General features: G+C 39.2%; 3 long non-coding RNA genes across 41 annotated transcripts in view; 2 read left to right on the forward strand and 1 right to left on the reverse strand.

Annotated features, from left to right (window-relative positions):
- The window catches only part of LOC144008136 (uncharacterized), a 34573-nt gene extending 25465 nt beyond the window's left edge, over positions 1-9108 (reverse strand). For 5 of the 12 annotated variants that reach the window (XR_013280643.1, XR_013280650.1, XR_013280649.1 and 2 more), the window contains exons 1-7: positions 8984-9108; positions 8640-8721; positions 5086-5156; positions 2900-3009; positions 2633-2796; positions 2464-2550; positions 2173-2294 (exon numbers count right to left, since the gene is read on the reverse strand). This is a non-coding gene — a long non-coding RNA (uncharacterized LOC144008136). Of the gene's footprint in view, positions 1-1539; positions 2018-2172; positions 2295-2463; positions 2551-2628; positions 2797-2899; positions 3010-5081; positions 5157-8639; positions 8722-8983 lie in introns of those variants that run through there. The other 7 variants (XR_013280644.1, XR_013280642.1, XR_013280641.1 and 4 more) reach the window with 7 other exon arrangements.
- LOC144008134 (uncharacterized) lies at positions 554-3042 on the forward strand. Of its 10 annotated transcripts, XR_013280634.1 has the most exons (12): positions 554-785; positions 982-1001; positions 1090-1129; positions 1204-1253; positions 1330-1511; positions 1593-1770; positions 1864-1988; positions 2072-2124; positions 2198-2258; positions 2495-2517; positions 2607-2844; positions 2923-3042. It is a non-coding gene; the product is annotated as an uncharacterized LOC144008134 (long non-coding RNA). The 10 variants fall into 10 exon arrangements; XR_013280637.1 differs by having other exon boundaries at positions 554-1253; positions 2607-2696; positions 2773-2844; XR_013280635.1 differs by having other exon boundaries at positions 554-1253; positions 1330-1401; positions 1460-1511.
- Positions 9029-13821, forward strand: LOC144008138 (uncharacterized). Of its 19 annotated transcripts, none has more exons than XR_013280659.1 (8): positions 9031-9315; positions 9402-9600; positions 9680-9814; positions 10485-10905; positions 11006-11047; positions 11121-12015; positions 12085-12144; positions 12221-12539. It is a non-coding gene; the product is annotated as an uncharacterized LOC144008138 (long non-coding RNA). The 19 variants fall into 19 exon arrangements; XR_013280668.1 differs by lacking the exons at positions 12085-12144; positions 12221-12539 and adding exons at positions 13071-13128; positions 13195-13254; positions 13333-13821 and having other exon boundaries at positions 9039-9315; positions 10485-11047; positions 11121-11214; XR_013280667.1 differs by having other exon boundaries at positions 9039-9315; positions 10485-11047; positions 11121-11214; positions 11960-12015.
- The last annotated feature ends 2703 nt before the right edge of the window (positions 13822-16524 follow it).

The following is a 16524-nucleotide window of genomic DNA, read 5'->3' on the forward strand; positions in this document are numbered from 1 at the left end:
CATTTTGACTTTGGTAAATGTTCACTTTGATGGCGAAAGGAAACACAAGCAGTCCTGCCAAAGCCAACGTGCCAGCGGCTGGCTTGTGGTGGACAAGTCGACGTCCATGTTACGTAAAGGATCAATGTGCATTTGTCACTTGGAATACTAAAACATAAATCACCGCAACTCGGACAAAGTGGCCGAGCGGTAAAAACTTTGCCTGGTGTGCAGACGACCACGGTTCGATCCCCGGAGACCCCAATTTACAATTCAAAAGCAAGAAAGAGTGAGAATCGAACCCGAGCGTGCTGATGCACAGGCGAAGTCATTTACCACTCGACTATCTCGAAGTGAAAAAATTCAGTCGTTTGGTCGTATTTAAATGTTGTTTGACGCATTTGCGATTTGCTGCGTCACTGTGACACTTGATGAATACGTTCGAAAAAACGAAACCGGCATGAGAACTGCTGGCCGAGTGGTGAAGGATCATGTCTCCGGAGCAGACGAACCGGGTTCAAGCCCCGGACGCGGTGGACGCGTCTTACTATGAAGCGCTTTGAATGTTTCTCTCTTGCTTATTCAATGCAGTAAACTTCGATTTGTGTTTGTTTCTATGTTAAATAGCGAACTTTTTTATTTTTTTGCTTGTTTTTTTTTTTAAATAGTGACGTCATCACCGGAAACCTATTTAAGCCGGAAGAAACGCGACGTTCATTCTTTCTCACCTCAGACAGCATCGCGTCGTCCTCGTCTTCCTGCTGCTCCGCACGAATTTCCACAAGATCTTACAACACTTTGACCAGGTTAGTGTTCGCGCTTTTAATAACTCTAAATTCGCTACTCTTGTTAACTTTTAACGCAATGTAGCACTTTTGGCGTGCTTGCATCTTGCAAACACGTTTGTGCCAGCGTTGCTACTAAAAAAATGGTTCCATGAGGTTAAACTGCACCAAAACGCCTTTATTGTCACATTTTTTTTTCCATAATCGCGACGAAAAGCAAGCGACGTTTTCCGGAAGGTAAGTAGACCAAAATTTAACAATTACACGGACTGAATCAAGCAGATTTAAATACATGCGTGTTAATTGTCTAATTGTTTGTCTACAGGTGGAAATCTTCAAATTGAGCCTAAAATGGCCGACTTGCTGTGCGTTTCAACGTGGACTCACAAACAAACCAGTTTGTATCAAGTGTTTCTAAATGTCTCCTTTCTGTCCACAGGCTCGCATCTAAAACACAACGGCCAGATTGACTGCAAAAAATGGCAGAATGTAAGTTTTTATTAAATATATCTATTAAACAGACAAAATAAAGTTTCAGGTTGTTGATTCTTATTTCTGTCCACAGGCTCTAAAATGGCCGACTTGCTGTCGTTTGAGGCGTGGCTTCATGAGACTTTCAACTAAGCTAAACTAGCTTGTAAGGCCGACTGTTGTAAAAGTTAAAATGCTTACACAAACGTTGTCGTATCTTTCAGGCCAGCAGCTGCACGTCGTCGTGGAAGAGGCGTCCAGTGCTGCCCTTCACTGGTGAAACACACACGTTCACAAGAGCCCAAATGTTTGACACGTTTATTTCAGCATGTGATTGAACCTCTTGTATCACTTCAGGCATAACGAGCTCGGCACAGGAGATCTGGATGAGATGGACGGCGCTTCAAAGAGCTGTGGAACAAGACTGGCAACAAGTGAACATTTTCTTTTTCCATTTGTTTCACCAAAGCGGCAATGAGAAACTGCAGTCAGGACCTTCCTCCAATTCTGGTCCTTCAGGGCCAGAGTCGTGCAGGTTTTACTTTTTTTTTTTTTTTTTTTTTTCTGCACACCTGATTCTAATCTTTAAGAGTCAGGTGTAATGTACAGAAAAATGTAAATCCTACAGGACTCGGGCCCAGAATTGGGGAAGCCTCCTCAACAAGGTACTTTACCCTCACATGTTCTTCCTGCTGTTGTCCACCAGGTGGTGGTGAAGAGCCTGATTGACGCAGCATGGCTCCACTGGTGCAGGTCAAAGTCATCTTCATCGAGGTTTGGACCTGTTGCAAAGAGTTAACTTGATTAACCCATTTTTTTTTTTCTCAAAATCTTAGATGGTGCAGTCCATCAGACATGATCAACTTGTGTCCAACATGAGTGCCAAAACGTGAACTCCAAACAAATTAGCCAATTAAACGTTTTAAAGTGCACCCACCTGCATTCTCTTTGACTGCATGCAGCGCACCTTCCAGTCCAAGTGGGGCGGGTCGGAGTTTCTGCAATGAAGACGACTCCTTGCAGGTGGTGCTCCAAGCTGCCTCCATTTTCAACGTTTTACTTTAAAATAAATAAAATAAATGAGCATGTTGACTGGTCCCTTGCTTGGGTTGTGCAGGTTTGTCTGTCCTCTTAGTGTGCCAACATGCTAGACGTGCTGCTTCAACAGAAGGCTAATTATTTAAAAAAAAAAAAAAGTGTCTGCTAAAAAAAAAAATTGTCTGCTTGCCATGGTGTCCACCTTGCATGTTGTGTTGCAGATGAAGCTGCTGGATGCTCCAAGGTGAAAGAGACTGATTGCAGTCGTTGTCCTCAGCTGGCAAGAGAGAAAGTTTGATTTCAGCTTTCAATTCTCATTTGAATTTTGTCAAGTGGAAGACGACGGCGGGTTTACCTACTCAGTCAAAGTTGGACAAGCGTGCGCACAACTTCAGATTTTCTCGCTGATTTTGCATCCACAAGGTACATGACACTCTTCATTGCACAATCATGCAAACTTTGATCAACTCCTCACTTTTATTGGTATTTTTCTTTACAGGCAGCAAGAAACACGATGAGCTTCCTGAAAATGCAGCAGTGTGGAAACCGTTCCAGAAGACAACTTGTCTTGGTAAGTTTCATGCCAAAAACCTATTTTTCTGCACTACAAGTTGACTTTGACTCACTTTTTTGTCTTTCGTTGTCTTAGGTCCATCTTGTTCCTGGCTGACTTCTTGACCACAAGCAGAATGTCATCCAACTTGTAACTTGTTTGCTTTGTCATTTCATGTCTACTCTGCAAAAAAAAATAAAATAAAGCTCGATTACAAAAGTACATTTCAACTCTTGTCATTTTCAAACATCACAAAAACGTTAAAAAAAATATATATATTAAACTTACACAAAAAGAACTTTAAAAAAAAATTCAGGAATCAAAAAAAAAAAAATTCAGGAATTAAAAAAAAAAAAAATCCTGATTTTTTTTTTTTTTTTTTTTTCTGGATTTTTTATTTCCTGGATTTTTTTTCTCCCCATGAATTATTATTTTTTTTTTTTGAAATTGGGTGGGACAAGGCTGGAATACTGCTTGATGATTGGCTGATAGCTCTGGAAGTGGGAGGAGCAATGAGGATAAAGGGCTGTGATTGGTTAAAAAGTGGGCGTGGCTCTGTGAAAAGAAGCGCTGTGATTGGTCAGTATAAATGGGCGTGGCTACAAAATTTTTAAGGGCCGTGATTGGTCAGAATTGCAAAAGTTTGCAAAACCGTGCGTTGTGATTGGTTGGTTTGGAGTGGGCGTGGTTATGCAAATTTGTGCCGCTTCCTGATTGGTGGAGCCAAAATTGGGGCAGAGTTAGAGCTTTTGGAAGCCATTTTGAGTGTTGAGGTGAGAGTTGCACATCAGTCACGACAATGGACAAAACACTTTTTGTCTTCACCACAGACAAAGTAATGAAAATGTCAACATTTGATAGCAAGTGACATCAATTTCACCATTTGGAGAGCAAACAGGATGAGTAAGACGAGATGACACACTGGTTTGATGACTGCTGGCAAACTCTCCTCAACCTTTCACATGGTTTGCCACGACGAACCAAAGCAGTTGAGGGCACATTGACGGATAAAAAGACAAAAGACGTCCGTTCAAGTTGAAGCATTTATTGTTAAAAGTTTTGAAAGCATTTCAGGCGCTTTTTGCATGTATGTGGGACCAACTCGGCTGAAGGAGCTCACCTGTCACCTGACTTCCTTCCAATGACACACGGACACCACGTGAGCACATCCGACATCTCGTACGGACCGGGATAAAAAGTAAGTGACAAGTACTTTCCAACATCCTCACACACTTCTGGACAGGTTTTCAAATAAATAAATGAATAAAACACAAAGAAAGTCAAAAAACTTAGACCTAATGGGGGCAAAAAGTGGCGGAGAAGCCTTTGGTTGACTGCCAGATGAGTTTATTGTCAAGGTAAAAACTCTTCGTCAGGGCTAACGAGGCATTGCAGGTGTGTCAACATGTCAAGTGAAAAGCAGTCATGTGACAGCAGAAATGTCAACCTGACCAAAAATAGGCATGACGTATCAGCACTTCTCAAATGACGTTTGAAAAGATTGACAAAGCAGCAGCCATGCAAAAAAATAACAAATACATAAAAAAGCTTGATTGACAGCAGTTGCCTCCCTGCCACCAAAATTGACAAAAGCACAAGTTGCTCACTAAAAGTCACTTCAGTGCAACAATGCAATATTCAGTGTTGACTGTTGCTCATGTTTGTCATTATTAAATATACATTTTAAAATTTATTTTTTTAAATCGATTTAATAATTAAGTGAATTATTTCTTTTTCAAAAAAAGTCTGTATTATGGGCACAAAGTGGGACACTATTTTTATGAACACAAAAATGTACTTTACAATTAAGTTTACTATTTAACTATTTTTTATTTATTTTTTTAAAGTTGAATAAAGCAGAAAGCGATATCAAAGCAACCTGTCTTTGCTTTGGCCTGGTTAGGGGCTACCTGGCTGATAAAATATTTTGCAGGGGGTAAAGGTTGACAATCACTGCACATGCCAAAAGAAAAAAGAAATAAATAAAACCGATCCTAACTGGACAAAAAAAATAAATAAAAAATAAAGAATTAAATAATAAAATAAAAAATAAAAAACAACCTTGTCCATAAGTGTTTGAGGATGTGCGAGAGCGAGGCCCTCTTGTGGGCCGATGTAACATCACACATGAGGGGCCCGATTGCCAAAGATTCTCCGTGCAAGATTCTCAGTGCTTTGAGAGGCTTGGGAGAATCTTTGGGAATTGGCCGGGTGGGCGGGGCCAGCTCCTTAAACACACAACACTGCGTACGTACTCACAATCATGTGTCCAAATGCAGGTTGCCGTCGTCCGTCCGTCAAGCGTGTCGGCTGCTGACATCTCCCCCAGGCTGTCAATCATGCAGACAAACAAAAAAAAAAACAAAGCAGTGAGTAATATTCTAAACAATTGTTGACATGTCAAAATGCAAACGAGTTCAAATTGGAGGTCAACAGGCAACAAACTGCTCCTCGTTCATTCCTTCACCTTCCCGTGGGAAAACAATACTTGATTCCAGAAATATGATTCTCAAAAATAGGAAACATTTTTCAAAAACTTACAAAACTTGAATGTCAATCTATATTATTGATTACATATTTTGACATCGCCCAAAAAGGCAATGTGGGCCCGTCTTCCTATGGGATCACCACCTGGAGGAGGGGCCAAAGCGAGGTGGGTGGCGGCCCAAAAAAAAAAAAAAAAAAAAAAAAAAAAAAGACCCCCTGACTAGGGAGGCAAACTCTTGTTGGTTGGGGTCTTGTTCACGAGTGTTTGGGGCCCCGGGGACGAGGCAAGACACGCTTGGAGAGACGCGTGTCTCTTGGCTGGCCTGGGAACGAACGTCAGATGAGCTGCTTAAAGTGGCTGGGGAGAAGCAAGCCTGGGCTTCTTCCCTCCTAAAGCTGCTGTCCCCACCACACGACCACTGGAGTAAATGGATGGATTTAATATTTTTATTTATTCATCTATTTATTATTTTTAAATGAGTTAGTTAATAATGATGGTACACTTGACGTTTTTATTCTCAGAATCAATTTTTATATTTATTTCCAAATGTTTTTGATTCAATATTTTGAGTTTTGTCCACTAACTGATAAGTCATCAGTCTTTTGAGCATGCTGGATACTTATTTTTATTTTATTTTATTTTGATTTATTTTTTGTGCATCAGGTGAAGTCTTCCCTTCCACAAGGAATGGCTTCAACAAAATTTCAAACTCAGAAAATGTCCAATTTAAATATTCAGATTTTAAATTGTAATAGAAAACAATTGCATGCTAAATATAAAAATCTTAATTATGGCTGCAACTAACTGCAATAATTGATTAACCAGTCGATTATTTTGGCGGGCAATTAATTGGATTAAAAAATAATAATTATATCCCTTTATTCAAAAACAGGAACATTATTTGAAAGTTGAGTGTGTACAATAAACTAAGAAAATTATTTTTTGCGGTGGTCAAAAAAAAAAAAAAAAAAAAAAAAAAAAAAATCCCCAAAAGAAAGGAACATTGTTTAGGCATTTACCAGTACCGATGGGTTGAAGAAGGAAAAAAAAAAAAAAAGACAATTTGAAAAATATGTTGGAAGACCTTAATCGTAGGTATGAGGATAAGAGAACATAGTTTTGAAATCTGATTGACACATTATTGGAATGTTTTTCATCTTATTCTTTCATATTAGCCACTCTGACAAAAAAGGATACATCAGGGGATCGTGTTACACAAGTACCAAGAAAAATAACTGCCTTCAAGGGTGATTTTTTTTTGTGTTTTTTTATGTATTCAATTTAATTTTTATTTTTTTATGACTAGTTGAAGCGTGAGCACAGACCCTTGTGACCTCGTGAGTCATCATTTGATTTGAAATGATTAAGCAGCACATACTGACGTCATTTCTGTCATCTACATAACTTTTAGGTCATTTATGTGTCAGGACTCTCACGCCATATTTAATCTTTTTTTTTTTCTTCTTCTTCTTCTTCTTCATTAATATATTGTGATCTACAGTATCAAAAACCTTCATCAAGTCTATGAAAAAAAGCCCAACAGGATTTATTTATTTTTTCTTTTTTATTTTACACTGATATCAATTTGTTGCCCAAGTCCCATTACTGCCATTGAGGTTTGGTGCCATTCAGCAAAAGTGCTAAAAAGGGTGGATTTCCCCCCCAACTATCCAGGTAGCGTGATTAAGAAACGAAGAAAGAAAGAAAACAATAACATTTAAAAATGTTTAAAATAAAAATAAAATAAAAAAAACACAGGCATAAATAAATCTCTTTTTTAATCACAAAACATGCCTGGACAATTATTTATTTATTTATTTATTTTTTAAATGATGATGATGCCTCTAAGACTGAAAATAATTTGACTTTCGGGACACGTTGAAGGTTGTGGATGAGCATGACAGACATTTTCAAACTTGTAAAGTGGGAATTTGTTTCATTTGGGCAACATTTTCAGACATATTCTCCACTATCACTTCAAGTTTGCTCATGACTGCATTCTCAGGGTTTCACTCCATGTCAAAACACATGGGCAAAAAAAAAGAAAAAAAAAATTCCTTCTGGTTTTGTGTGCTTTGTAGCAACAATGATGTTTTACTGTTTTGTTTGGTTTGTTTTTCCTCGCCATTGGGCATTCAATTAAGTTGAGAAATGAGACTTGTGTTTGAACAGAGTGACACTTTGAGCATTTTGAATTGATGTTCTCCTTAAAATAATTCCATCAGGTGTTATTGAAAACTTTGTTGCCATTTACTGTTAGTATTATTGTACCACCTTAATGTTTTTGTCCAGGCCTGATTTGTGCCTGTCTTTTTTTTTTTTTTCTTCTAAAACGCCTTAAAAAAAATGTAAAAAAAAAGATGCACCCAGAGTAAAGTAAGAAGCTGTTTTTGGGGTATCAGCAAAATTTTTATCTTTTTGAAGATGACACTTTGATTTTTCTCCCCAACAGTTAGAATATGTTAAAGTGCTACTGGCACGGAGTAATGCAAGTTTGAATTAAGAAAAAAAAAAAAAAAGACATTTTATGTACGTCTATTTTTTTTTCCATTATTATTATTTTTCACAAAGTCTGCCATGGAAATGAGTGTAGCATGGTGCTGTGAACTGGGAAACGCAAAAGGATCACAGCATGAAGTCTTCCCTCGTTCCACTTCAAATTTGAAAATAATACGAAAGAAAATGAGCATTTTATACATGTTTTTCCAAACCACAACTTAAAAGCAATGTCTGCTTTTCCTTGTTTTATTATTATACTCGCATTAACCAGCAATTATCTCCACGTGTTTAGTTACCGTTTGTGGAATTTTGACTGGAGATGGTCATACAGAATGGGTATCGTTTTTTTTAGACGCCAGATCGCCATCTCCTGGCCAGTATGAGAAATGCTCACGGTTACGAGTTTTTTTGTTTTTGCTTCGTGCTTTATCCTATTTACGTTTTTGAAATATAAATTAATAATTAAACTGTTACGAGGCTTTTCCTTGCTCGTTCCAAACAACCAAACGAGAAAATCGAGCTGTATTTCAATTTTTAAAACGTTGAAATTAGAAATTCGTTTTATTTTTGATATATGTTGTTAAACAAATATCCAATGACCAAAAGAGACATGGGCCTATTTCAATAAATAATTTGTTCAATATTTAAACAGTTTCTCTTTTTTTTTTTTTTTACAGGTGTTTTTAACATGTTATTTTTAAAACCAATATTCAGAAAATATGAGCAGTATTCGTATTATGTGTAGCTTGTGCAGGTGTACCTAATGTTTTGATCCACTCGCCACCAGCTACACAGAATAAAACAGAAGCAAATAGGCATGTGTTACCTTTTGTAGAAGATGTTGGTGATGAGATGTGAAGGATGTAGCAGGTGAAGCCATCACTCTCTTTCATTGTGGCCATCAGCTTCTATTTGCAGAAGAATACACCAAACAACATTCAAGTCAAGCGTTTTCCTTGATTGACTTTTGATTGACAGCTGAGTGCTATTTGTGGGCGTGCTAGCATGCTAGTTGCCAAGCCACGAGGCTTTGTTGACATATTAGCAAGCGAGCTTCCAATGAACTCGCGAGTAACAATAAACAAACTCAAGTGTTATCAACATCCTCCTAGGTCGTGTATTAGCCATACACACATGAAACGGCAGTTTAAATTTGTTTAAAATACTCACTCAAACGACAGGACTGCGATTGCGAACATTGCGAACTTGCTGAACCGGATGCCTACGGGAAGGGAGAAGGTTCAAATCACTTTAAGGCAAAACTGTGCGGTTGACAGGTTGTCTTGACAACGCAAAAAAAAAATAAAATAAAAAACAAATTTTTTTTTGTTTATTTGTACCGTTTCCGGGCAATCCGTTGGCGCTAGGTAAACACTTCCAAACAATCTTTCAAAACAAATAATTTTTGTAACGAAAATGAAAGTGGCGAATGTGCTTTGGTGAAATAGCCTGCTCGGTTGTCAACGCCCAAAATTGAGTCAAAACAGCTTTTTTCATTCTTGGTAAGTCCTCTTTACACCAGACAGCGTGCAATAAATACATAAATAAATATATACGTGAATGAACGTTTTTTGTGGCGTGAAAGCAGCAAATTCCATGGTAAAACAAAGCAGTAATGCTGACGGGCCACCGGGGGGCGCAAGTGTGCAAAGCGCCGTTCAACAAGCAGAAGAAAGCGCCGTTCAATTAAGCAGAAGAAGACTTTGATAGGTGATATTGGAGACAGGTGTGCACGACGGGATTACAGGTCAGGCAAGATGGCGCCGACACGTGTGGCCTTTTCTCAGGTAAGTTAGCACGCGGGCGAATGTTTGGCCGGCGTTTGTTCCAGTTTCTTACAGTGACACGTATATTTGCTTCTTGCAGGACTGTCTTGAAGTGAAAAGTCCAAACCAACCGGTGACGTTTACCTTCATCTGTCAAATGCAGATAAGCTGCTGGCTGCATGAACTGTGAAGCTAACATTAGCTTAGCTTCACAAGGACACGACAAACATTTGAGGTTTGATCACATCACATCACGTCACAATTCAATTCACTTTGCTTTATTTTGCAATTATTTTGGGTACTTTTGCCACCATTTCAAATGTATTTGCTTTGTTTGGTTTTAATGCTGGCCAGCTTTTTTTTTTTTTCTTCCATTGTTGTAAATGACACACCTGAAAGCTTTGTACTGAACTGTAAGGTCTTTTGTTGTTTAATTATTGATTGGGTCTATTGAATATCGTTTTATTTCTGGTGGTGTGTAACTTTTGTTTTTGTCTTTTTTTTTTTCCATCATTGGTCATTTCCTTGTCTGGGCTTGTGAATTTTGCTGTTGTGGTCAAATGTTTTTGTTTTTTTTCCCCCCCTTCAACTCTGAGTTATTGAATTTGTAAGAATTGTACTCGCCAGCCACCCACCATCTCCATCTTACAATTCATGTGAAGGGTTATCTAATATTGTCATTTATTTTCCTTGATTGTTTTTTGTTTTGCAAACTTGTGAATGTGATATTGTCTTATGCACTGTTTTTTATTTTTTGTTTTTCTATGTGTAATTTTCTGCTAAACTTGGCAGTCTGGGTCATTTTATTTTGTTTCAACATGGATTGTATGAGGGTGAAATATACAAACACACATGAAATAAAGTTCCCTCCAGCACACAATTAATGGCATGTTTGTCTTTTGCAGGTTGGATGATGAGCCAGATGGGACGAGGAGGCAAAGGAACAAGTCAAGAATCAAGCGCACACACAAAACTTGAATTATTATATGAATTGTATGATGTGTGGGGAGCTCCAGGTGCCCTTTGGTTCTGGGTGACAATTTTGTGCTGGACTGGAAAGGTTGCTTTGAAATGTGGACAAGTTGGTCAGAGCTGACGGTTGGAGTTGTCTTGCGTCAGGTGGTCTGCACTTGTGCCTTGTCTGGATCCAGACGTTTGTTGTTGTTGTTGTTGACGACAGTTGAAGGCCAGTGTAGGATTTGAGGAAGCACGCAATCATGTTAATAAGCACAAATTGAAAATAATTATGAAATTGTCCCACTGTGTTTAAGGCTTGTGGAGGCACCAGCTTTCGTGAGGGGAGCCAAGAGGAAGTGGACCAATATAGTTAGTACACAAGTGTTTTGGTTGTTTTTTTTTGGGGGGGGGGTTACACTTGTCATCCGTTGCAGCCGATTGGTCCAGCCGTCTCCGCTCTCGTCTCCAGGTTGCTCAAATGTTTTTTTCCCCTTCTCCTTGGATGCTTGCGGTCAGCGGACGTCGCCAACCTTTGATAAGCCGTTGAGACTCATTTCTAATGTTTTGAAAAAATGTTCTTGCAGGTTGTGGGAGGGGCCATCACATCCAACCGCAGCAGTTGCACAAAAAGGGCCGCATTTGTGTGCTTGTTTTGAGCAGCCTCATGAAACACATCAGGCAAGTCAAGAAATAAGCAATATGAAGTTAGCACATAACTCATGAAATTTCTTTTCTTTCCCCAGCAATTTAGGAACCAAGTGGCTGGCACCATAAAGATGACTTGACACAAGATGTTTGTTGGTATCAAAACTGACTTGCGACCAGGAGGGGGCAGAATATGGAGATTTGTGGCATGCCTTCGTTGTTTGGGTGTGCAAAGTGTGGGGAGAGTGGTTCGTGTTTGCAAGATCTTGCTCTGTCATTGTTTTTTGCTTGTCTGGGTTCAGTTTTGTTCCATTGATGGCTACTTGAAAGTGGCTTTGCACAATGTCGGTTGCATTTCAGGCACAAGTCCGTCATATTGAGCCATTTTTTTGTCCATTTTTAGGCTTGTCTCTGCACCTTCACAAGAGGACCTGAACCAAGTACACGACTCATTTTGCCTTTTTTCGTCTTGCACAATAATTTGTTTTTAGCAAATGCAGAGCAGTCTTTTTGGGGTTGGTCCATCCATCGGTCCACTTGATTTTTTTTTTTCTTTTTTCTCTCTCCTTTTCAGATGGCATTTAGGTTGGGAGATGCCACCCACAAACCTTTTAATTTCGCCAGCTGTGGGCTCAAGAAGCCCTTTTGAGATGCTATTTGTGATTAACTGGCTCGACAAATGCACTTGAATTCATCTTGCAGGAAGGAGGTGGAGTCCGTCAAGTGGCAGCATCAAAAGTCAACAGTGACCATGCGCATTCATCTGCTTGTTTTGCAGGTTGAGAAGATGAGTGACAAGTTGGTGAAGTTGTTTGGGGGCTGAGCAGCTTTTTGGTTTGTGCAGTACAGGCTTTGCATCATGATTGAGCAACATCAATCAAACCTTTTTTTCTTCTGTTACAGGCTGAAGAAGAATAAATGTACACAAAGGAGCTCCAGATGAAAGTCTTCATTGCTATTGAGGCAAGTGTGCAGTTAATTGCGTATCAACATGGATGGCAACACGTTCACAAGAGTCTGTTTTCTGTTCCCCACGAAGGTGCTTGTGGATGCTGCAAGTGTTGAAGAGCAGAGCCAGCAATCTTGGAGGGAGGGAGAATATGTCTTGTGTGAGACTTGCGATGTTTATTTCCACTCTGTCACCAACTCACTGGGTGTGCACCAACTCACACTGACTGCATGCTTGTCTACCCCCCCAAACCACTAAAAATGTAGCCGGTTTCTACGTCTATGAAGTGGTTTTTTTTTGTTTTTGTTTTTTTAAAATTATGGATACAACTGAAGCTTGTTTTACTTCTGTCTGTTCCAAATATGCTTTTCTGCTTGAATAAAAAAAAAAAAGTGGTTAGTGTTTGCAAGATCTTGCTCTGTCATTGTTTTTGTCTTGTCTGGGTTCAGTTTTGTTCCATTGATGGCTACTTGAAAGTGGCTTTGCACAATGTCGGTTGCATTTCAGGCACAAGTCTGTCATATTGAGCCATTTTTTTTGTCAATTTTTAGGCTTGTCTCTGCACCCGCTCGTACAAGAGGACCTGAACCAAGTGCACGACTCATTTTGACAGTTTTCTTCTTGCACAATAATTTGTTTTTAGCTAATGCAGAGCAGTGTTTTTGGGGTTGGTCCATCCATCGCTGGTCCACTTGATTTTTTTTTTCTTTTTTCTCTCTCCTTTTCAGATGGCATTTAGGTTGGGAGATGCCACCCACAAACCTTTTAATTTCGCCAGCTGTGGGCTCAGAAAGCCCTTTTGAGATGCTATTTGTGATTAACTGGCTCGACAAATGCACTTGAATTCATCTTGCAGGAAGGAGGCGGAGTCCGTCAAGTGGAACCACAGCAGCATCAAAAGTCAACAGTGACCATGTGCATTCGTCTGCTTGTTTTGCAGGTTGAGAAGATGAGTCTGACAAGATGGTGAAGTTGTTTGGGGGCTGAACAGCTTTTTGGTTTGTGCAGTGCAGGTTTGCATCATGATTGAGCAACATCAATCAAACCTTTTTCTTCTGTTACAGGCTGAAGAAGAATAAATGTACACAAAGGAGCTCCAGATGAAAGTCTTCATTGCTCTTGAGGTGTGAGTGTGCAGTTAATTGCGTATCAACATGGATGGCAACACGTTCACATGAGTCTGTTTTCTGTTCCCCACAAAGGTGCTTGTGGATGCTGCAAGTGTTGAAGAGCAGAGCCAGCAACCTTGGAGGGATGGAGAATATGTCTTGTGTGAGACTCGCGATGTTTATTTCCACTCTGTCACCAACTCACTGGGTGTGCACCAACTCACACTGACTGCATGCTTGTCTCCCCCTCACTAAATTGTAGCCCGTTTGTACATCTATGAAATGTTTTTGTTTTGTTGTTTTGTTTTAAATTATGGATACAACTGAAGCTTGTTTTGCTTTTGTCTGTTCTAAATATGCTTTTCTGCTTGAATAAAAAAAAAAAAAAAAAGTAACAATTGCAAGTTTTCAGTTTCAGACTTGAGAGAGCGAGAACATGCAGGATGCATTTAATAATTACAAATATGTATAATGTTGCACTACATTTTGCCAAGCATGCTGTCTAATAAAGCATGTCGAATGAACATGTATGGCATTTTTCACAAATGTGTACTGCTGTTGTGAATAAAGTGCTGGTTTTGTTGTTGTCCGAGTTGTTCTTCCTGCAGACGATGGGCAAGCTCCAGCTGGCTCTTCTGCTGCGGTTAGTGTGGGCTTCAGGTCCCCGTGTCTGCATTCACGTGACCCTCAACATCTCAAGCTGAGGTACGCCGCCTCCCTTTTGGTCCCCTCAGCTTGCGATGACCTGAAACAATTCAACTTTGAAGGGCCAGGGGACCAATTGTAGGCTAAAAGCTACTACTGATTCATGTGAGGAGGGACCAGTTTGACATGAATACCTTGAATGTTTGTGTAAAGATGTTAACATTGCTAATACGTCACTTTTTATGATTTTAGAGCTGTCAAATGATTTAAAAAAAAAAAAATCAGATTAATCACTATAATTTTGATTAATTGCTTAATTAAAAGCTTTTTTATCAACTTTTTTTTTTGCCTGTCAAATTTAAAGTGCACCTGTTATGTGTTAAGTCTTTTGACATTTAATGTTGATGTCAACAGTTTTTGGTCCCCTGCACATGCTCATGCTCTTTTTCTAATCATTACTTGCATACAAATATTCTGAATATCATTTATTAAATGCTTTACTTGAATGCATGCTGCATGTGTTTATTTCTCAAACAACCTGTGCTACCTTGAACGTAACCATCTGCTGTCAGCTAAAGCTGCTGTCAAAATATTCTGCATTAATACATAATACGATATATATATATATATATATATATATATGTATATGTATATATATGCTTGATTAATTTGATTAATGCTTTAACAGCACTATTAAATACACAAATTTCACCAAATTTAATGGCTCGTCAGTCTTCGATGTCAAAGATGCCAAATACTACCTTGATTGACAGATCAGCACCACTAAACAAGTCCATGCAGTTGCCATTATCCAACCTTTTTGCTCTGTAACGACAGCGATTGACAATTGCGAACATCCGGGCATCAACACAGTGCAATTGTATTGTTTTTTTCTTCTGTGACTATCATGCAAACTAGGTGTGGTGTATGGCTTTAAGCCAATGTTTATGGTCGCAGGTTGTGACGTCACGGCGACCGGGCCCAAGTGTGTGTGATGAGAAAATAAAAGCTCAGTGAGCACAAGCCTATGGAAGCCCAAAAGTGTCAAAATTCAATAAATAAAAAGGCCTTTTTGAAATAACTATTCTTTTGATAAATAACAGGCCATTATGTAATATGGCCATTAAATTTTAAGATGAGGTGTTAGTATTATTAACAGTTTTATTCTATTCTTGAATATGTAACAAATATTTTATTTTGATTAAATATTTCGTAATGATTATTTTAACAACGTCATACTTTTTAAAAATAATGACATTTAATTTATTTTCAAGGTTTTATAACATAATAAAACGTTGTTTTACAAAGTCAGTTTTTATTTCATAATGTCCTTTTCCACAATGGTCTTCTTTTACATAATGGCGTTTTACAGCCGAATGTCTTGGTCTGTCAATCAAATGACATGAGGCGGAGCCATTTACGTGATTGGCTGAGTCCCTTATACAGACATGAGCAGCAGCACTTATTTAATGAATTTCGACAGTTTTGGGCTTCCATACAGGCACATTTCTGCAGCAGTCCAACGACATTTCATCACGTTTTGAAATCGAAATAATCCCAACAAATCCAATTAGTAATTGTTACAAGGATCCAAAGTCCAATGCTTTTCAGTGGGCGGGGAGCGTCATTTTCACGGAGGTGGCCGCCATTGTGACTCATGACGTAATCGGAAGCTGGCGGTGCCGTTTAGCTCGCGCCGGCCACGCATTGCAATGCAGTAGTAGAAATAGACCGTTGAAAAACTTGACCTTGCGACCGCCAGTGAATAGTAGGACTACATTTCCCATAATTACTAGCTGCAAAAGAAGGAAGTATTTCGAGTTCCCGTCAATGGCGATCGCTCGCTTTGCAGGATTTGCATATGACAGAACGTGCTTCAGGACCTCTTCACACCGAATAAACTAAGTTTTTAAAAATAAAACAAAACAGAAGAACAACTTTTATGTAATGGAGAGAAACGTTAGTGTGTTAATTGCACAGACAGTAAGCTTGACACTTGCTTTCATATCGAGATCATTGCTTTATCGTTTCTTGTGAAACACATTCATTGTTATGTAACGTTGACAGCAGTTATTGATACACACGGGAGGGAATGAAACATGGTTAGGGTTAGTAGCACACATTACACAGACATTTAACATACGACGTTGTGAGATTTGAACCCTGGACCTCAGGGTTCGCAAACCGTGTACCTAACCGCTCGACTAGCGGAACGACTGAGGGTGACCGCCGCTCTGTGTCCATATATATGAAAGAATAGGATTTTCAGCGCCAGGGGGCGCTTCTGTCAGCAAGCAAAAGACAAAACTGCGCAGAGACCGGCCGACTTCGTTGCCACCGTGGTCTGGAGGTTAGCGCTTCTGCTTGAGACGTCGTAGGTCCCGGGTTCAAATCCAGCAGCGGCTGCTTCCGCTTGCTGTCCTTCACTATACTGATACATACAAAACTACAATTGGGCATGTTGTAGTTGCAATCAAAGTGCAATTTTGTTATTCAATTAAAAAAGAAAAAAAAAAAAAGCTGAAACACAATCCTTTCTACTAGTAGCATTCTAGTAGCATGCTAGTACAATGCTAGCAGAAAGCTAGTAGAAAGCTAGCTACCCACTACCATTCTACTAGTAGCATTCCAGTAACATTC

Source organism: Festucalex cinctus, chromosome 19 (assembly GCF_051991245.1).
Source record: "Festucalex cinctus isolate MCC-2025b chromosome 19, RoL_Fcin_1.0, whole genome shotgun sequence".
Taxonomy (NCBI): Eukaryota; Metazoa; Chordata; class Actinopteri; order Syngnathiformes; family Syngnathidae; genus Festucalex; species Festucalex cinctus.